The 6000-nt window shown below is 35.3% G+C and overlaps 1 protein-coding gene across 3 annotated transcripts in view; it reads left to right on the top strand.

Moving 5' to 3' along the window:
• JMJD1C (jumonji domain containing 1C) overlaps positions 1-6000 on the top strand; it is a 184343-nt gene that overhangs the window by 92881 nt on the left and 85462 nt on the right. For 2 of the 3 annotated variants that reach the window (XM_077778649.1, XM_077778650.1), the window contains exon 1: positions 2024-2584. The exons of the other annotated variant lie outside the window; for it this stretch is intronic. The gene's annotated coding sequence lies outside the window, so the exon portion shown is untranslated. Of the gene's footprint in view, positions 1-2023; positions 2585-6000 lie in introns of those variants that run through there. 3 annotated transcript variants of the gene reach the window in all.

The following is a 6000-nucleotide window of genomic DNA, read 5'->3' on the forward strand; positions in this document are numbered from 1 at the left end:
TGAGCTGTCAGCACAGAGCCCAACACGGGGCTCAAACCCATGAACCATGAGATCATGACCTGAGCCGAAGTCGGATGCTTAACCAACTGAGCCACCCAGGTGCCCCATAACTACGTGTAGTTCTATGCACTCTTTGATTCTGTAGGGGACTGATAGTACTGGCGGAGGAAAGACTGCTGTTTTTAAGTATATATCATACAGTCACACCTGAATTTATGAGACCTTGTAAGATGAATCCTATGAAATATTAAACTCATTTTCTAATAATAAATTGTAGAAATGTAGTGTGAAATGTATTTAAAATGTGACATTTTATAATATAATAGCCTGAATCAGGCACTTGGTGTTTCTTTGTTATTTGGGGGTCAGAATAAAACTGTCACATTTATCTAGTTGTTGTGGAATTTTTTTTGTAGATGACAGTTTGAATTCTTTTCTTTTCATGTATGTTTTATATTCATGTCTGAAGTGATTATGAATGAATTATTGAAATAGTGCATATGATGTATAGAGGCAGCGCATTGCCTGGTGGCAGGAGGGCTTNAGAGGGGCAGAGAGAACAGGGGAGAGAATCCCAATCAGGTTTCACACTGTCAGCATCGACCCTGACTTGAGGCTCAAACCCAGAACTGTGAGATCAAGACCTGAGCCAAGATCAAGAGTTGGATGCTCAACCCACCTGACTGAGCCACCCAGGCACCCTGGGAAGTTCTTCTCCTAATATGATTTGATGAATTGGTTGTATATGTCACATAAAAAAATGTGAATTTTTAAGTTTATTAAAATTGAGGGATGCCTGGCTGGCTCAGTCAGCATAGCATGTGGCTCTTGGTTGTAAGTTCAAGCCCCACGTTGAGTGTGAAGATTACTTAAAAATAAAATCTTTATTTCTTTTAACCTTTTTTAAAAAATGTTTATTTTTGAGAACAGAAGAGAGAGAGAGAGTAGGGGAGGGGCAGAGAGGGGTCAGAGGATCAGAAGCAGGCTCTGTGTTGATAGCAGATAGCCCTATGTGGGGCTCAGACTCACTAACCATGAGATCATCTGACCTAAACTGAAGTCGGATGCTTAACCAACTGAGCCACTTGGGGGCCCCCAAAAAACAAAATCTTTAAATAAAATTGAGATATCTGTCTTTGATATCTATAAGATATCAAATTTATAATAAAAGACCATGCATGTCTTTTACAAATAGGTGAATGTTTTCTTGCACGTACAGATATTGAACATTCTTTTTTCACATTCAGTGTGTATATTATACATACAGCACAGTTCTAAATCTAGACTCATCTCATTTCTGGTGCTGAGTAGCCATGTATATCTAGTGGCCACCATATTGGGCAATATAACTCGAGATTAGAAAGAAGTTAAGAGCATATGTTAGATAACATATCAGAAAAATAGTTTTATACTTACAAATTACAGATTTTTATAACTGTGAATTGTCTAGATTAAATTTTTTTTAAAGAATAAAATTGTTACAGGCCTGTCTTTTTAAATCTGCCAAAACAAATATTACCAGGTTTTTTTTAAGTGTTATTGTTTATATCATTTGATTTCACTTAGACTGTTAATCCAAAAATGCTTTTAACTTTTTTTCTGAGCATTTTTTATGGCAGTATATTTTTAAGGACAAATGATTAAACTAAAAATAAGTACTCTAAAACAAAGTATTTTCAGTGGTTTAAAGTTATACTTCATTTTTACCAACTTGAGAGAGAATTTACATCTTATTTGTTTTCTGCACTTTCTCACTTTGGTAAATCTGGAAAGCAAAAACTTTGTATTTGCATTTGCTTTATTGAAAGAGACAGTAAACTTGAGGTCTTCGTCTCACCACTAGTCTGTCTTTGTCTGTTGTTAAAATTATGAGCCAGTCTCTATGGCCGCAGCCAAATGAGTAATCACCAGTAATGTGACTCGTGCTGGAAGTGACTCCATCAGCACCTGTGACGGGGGATTAGTTACAGTTTACAGAGCACCGCCTCTTCCCTTCTCTCAGTGTGCCCTAAGCCAAGTAGTCTTTCTCATTTGGGTGTCTGCACTGTTGGAAGCTACTGCAGTGTGTTTCCACGCAGACAGAGTACAGTGGGAAAGGCTTTCTCTAGCTGATGGATGGCTGTTCTCTCTATTTGGAGTATCTCACTGGTTATGTAAGCGACCTCGGGAGAAATTATCCTGACCCAGATCGGAGGATGCAGTAGTGCTTCAGCTGCAGGATTTCTTAGTCGTTAACACCACAGTGCTGATGACAAAGAGCGAGTTGTAATCCTCATCACTGCCAGGGCTGAGCCAGAGCAGACAGAAAATCGTCATTTGCTCGTCGGAGACTTGTTAGGTTACAGCTCTGCTTCGTTCTGTGGTCTTGGCTTTTCTTCCTATACAATGACGACGCTGCAAGTGAGCTCAGAAATGCTTGGTTTGAGAGCCATTTGCCTGTGATTTTTGAAGACTAAAGAAGTATTTAGGCTAGATAAAAAATACTGCTCAAGAGTGAAATGGAAATGTCAGCTACTTCTTGACCTTTAAAGCGGTGTCGTGGATTTCTGAGATTTAAAGATACTCAAAAATTTTAAAGAACAAAGTACGGTTTGTATTTTCTGCTTCCTTTTTTCTTTTGTCTTAATTTACATTTGCTTTTACTTCTCAGCCATAGGAATTAAGGTCACTGCTTTTTATTGATCGAGCCTTAGTGTTCTTAGGTTTTAAGAAATTTTAACTATCTCATTTGTTTAGAAGGGATTATTGTGTGTGTAGTAATTTCATAACGCTGTAAAAAGATTTAAAACTATAGTTTGTTTAAAGTATTAAGGCAGAAATGTTTCAGATTAGCGTTTTTAGAATATAGTGTTTTAAGGGAAGTGGGGTTATTTGTTTTGTGAAGGTTTTTTGTGTGGTGTATTCCAGTCCCCACCCCCAACTTGTTTTCTAACAGTATCGTGTTTTTCAATAGACCTGCTTGGGTGGGAATTTGGACTTTGTTCTTTCAAGTCACTCCAGTCTTTTTTTGTGTGTGTGTGTGTGTGTGTGTGTGTGTGTGTGTGTAGACTAAACCTTGACTTCTGAAATGTTGCTTTAGTTTTCTGTTTCAATATTTTCCTTTAGTAAAGCTTATATCAGATTTTTGTAGTTAATGAGCATGATTTTTTTTTAACTTGGAAAAGGAATTGTTAAATGTTAACTGGAGGTTTTTAGAAACTCAGACTGCAGATGTAAACTCCATGAATTTCCAGTTAAATGTTAAATGTGAGCTTTAACGTGGTTTGTTTGAGCAGCTGAGTTATGTTTGAGAGCTGTAGCTGATTTATTTTAAAAATGTTTTTTTGAGGAGGGCTCATCTGTTCTCTTCTTCCTCATGTGAATGGAATGTGGTGCAGCATGGAGCCCCAAACAGGATACAGTTGTTCTGAGCATTCTTCCTATAGCGTGGTGTAGGCCCTACTAGAAATGCAGGCTCTCAAATAAGTATTTATTTTAGCTTTAGACTATTTTTAAAGTATCTTTAACACAGATAAAGGGACCTTAAAGGAACTCAATCCGTTAATAAAATTGTAAATGTTTTTTTATTCAATTATGATTATTCAGTTTTAAATTAGTACTTTTTATTTCAATTTTCAAAGGCTTTTTTCAGCATTAGGATAGTAGTCTTTTTGTGATTAGAGTCATATTCTGTGACTTTCATCAGATGGTAACTCATTGCTTCCCCTTAGGCTGTGGAAGTTCCTCATAGAATGATATATCTTTAGAGTCTTGAATTACTTAGTTATGCATGAGTTCTAGTTTCTTTACATTCCGGTACACCTAGACCTATGAAATATTTACTACAGATTAATCATAAAAGCTGTAGGATCTATACAGTTTATTTAAATATCCATTTTTAAACTAATCATATGTCTTTGAAATGTGTTTGACTTGGATACAAATATTAATAATGTTTACATCATTTTATTTCCACTTAAAAATCAATGTTTTTTAACTACTTAATTACATATGTAGTTTGCCTTTAATTTTTCTGTGAAGTAGTAAAAGTCACCCATTTTCAGCATTGTTTATTTAATACATACCGGAACATTTCTTTAACAAATACTGTAAAAGTATCAGCACTTGCTGGGAACATGTGTGTAGCTTAAATATATTTGTACGTTTTAAAATTTCTAAGTTGTGGCCCTATTTAATACTACTTTAAGAAGCATGGTATACTCTTGACCTCCATTTGTACATGATTATTATCAGAACTAGACCTTTATAAACTAATCTTTTAACATTTCTGGTAGCTAAATTCTCCCAATGGCTTTCAATTAGTTACCTTAAAGTGAGAAATTCTTTATTTTAGCTTAGAAACTAAACTTAGTAATTTAAATTATGATTAGTTGGCCTGTTAAAATTTACCCTTAGCACTCTGACCTACCTTAAAAAGCCTAGTTCTGAGAGGTTTTCTTCACAAGAATGTTTTTCATATTATAAAATGACTAGGTCTCATAGGAAATGCAAACCACCTGTATTATTTGCGTAAGAAAGAGGCACTCAGACAGGAGTTTACTTCTTTTTCAAATCCTACTTAATTGAATTGTACCTTTAGCCACTTAGATAATAGCTTTTGTGGACCTTTTTGTTAACCTTCACGAGTTGACCTGACATGGTACTGTTTGTAAAGAAATAGAGTATTTGAATAAAGTTCAGGGATTAAATCAAGTCTTCTTGAAAAGGTGCCCATGTTTTCTAGTTTACTAAAAACTAAACCAAGATATAATATGAAAAATATAATGTATTTCATGTCAATCATGTACTGGTAGATGTTTTAAAGTCTAAATAAGATAAACACTCTTGGATTTCTTACAAAATTAGTGACTTGTTAGGTAGAATAATAGGATTTTATGAAATAATTTTAGGGATTTAGTCTTGGTAAATGGAAACTGCTAGATGGCAACAGTAGCAGGAGATAGCTAAATAATGGGAGAATGTCTGTTTTGAAAATGTAATTTCTTTCCCAGATAAGAATACTTCACTTATGTAGTACTTAAAAGGTTAGCCTGAGGACTGGAGAGGGAGGAACTTATTACTGTGGTTAGATTTTCTCCTCATAAACACTGAAAATAAGTGGGAATGTAAGAATTTTTTCATGTTATTTTAATTTTGGATAGAGGATATTATTTCTATGTTCATGGTATCGTGTAGAAATTAAGTTTTCTTTAAAATGCTTATTTTTTTCCCGTGTGTTTAACACTGTTACAGACCCCTCAATGAATCAAATCGAAAGCTTTAAAAGGAATTTCTTAAATACAGAAATTAACTCCTCAAGAGCCACTCTGAACTAAAGATCTTGAAAACTTTTTCCCCAGAGTACATATTAGTTGTGATTAGCAAGATGTTAGATTTCTTTAAGACCTGAGAAGGGGAAACACAATGGCTTTGAATCTCCTGGGGATTTTTACTGTCTGTGCCAAAAGCTTTGGTTTGTATCCAAACCAAAGTTGGCTTATAGCAAGAAAGATTTCTCCGTGTTCTATAGGTAATTTATAAAGTTGGTTAATTCCATTTTCTAAACTTTTATTCTTTTATAGTAACGCCATTATATTGTTAAGTGTTTAGAAAAGTACCGAGGATGTGACACTTGGGTTTTTATTCAAGCTGCTTCTGCTTCGAAAGTGTGACAGTAATTAAAAAAATGCATACATAGTACCTTTGTTTCCTTCCTTCCTCTTCCTTTTCTGCCTCACTCCCACCCTACCCCAAGATTTGGGTAAACTCTTTTATGTAAAAGATGAGCAAGTGTTCTTTGAAATAATCATATAGCCACAGATCCTCCATTTTTGGTTTGTTTGTTCTTTCATTTGATTTTTAAAGTAATAGAGTCTGTACTGAGAGGTGGATTTTGTGTAATACTTCTTACCTCCCTCTTTCCTGCTTCCCTTCCCCCACACTGCTCTTACTGAAGCAGCTGGATTTTTATTTGTGCTTGGGGCAGGGGCAGGGGCAGGGGCGGGGGTGGGTGGGACACGG

This window comes from Crocuta crocuta, unplaced genomic scaffold (genome assembly GCF_008692635.1).
Source record: "Crocuta crocuta isolate KB4526 unplaced genomic scaffold, BGI_CrCroc_1.0 scaffold167, whole genome shotgun sequence".
NCBI classification, from domain to species: Eukaryota; Metazoa; Chordata; class Mammalia; order Carnivora; family Hyaenidae; genus Crocuta; species Crocuta crocuta.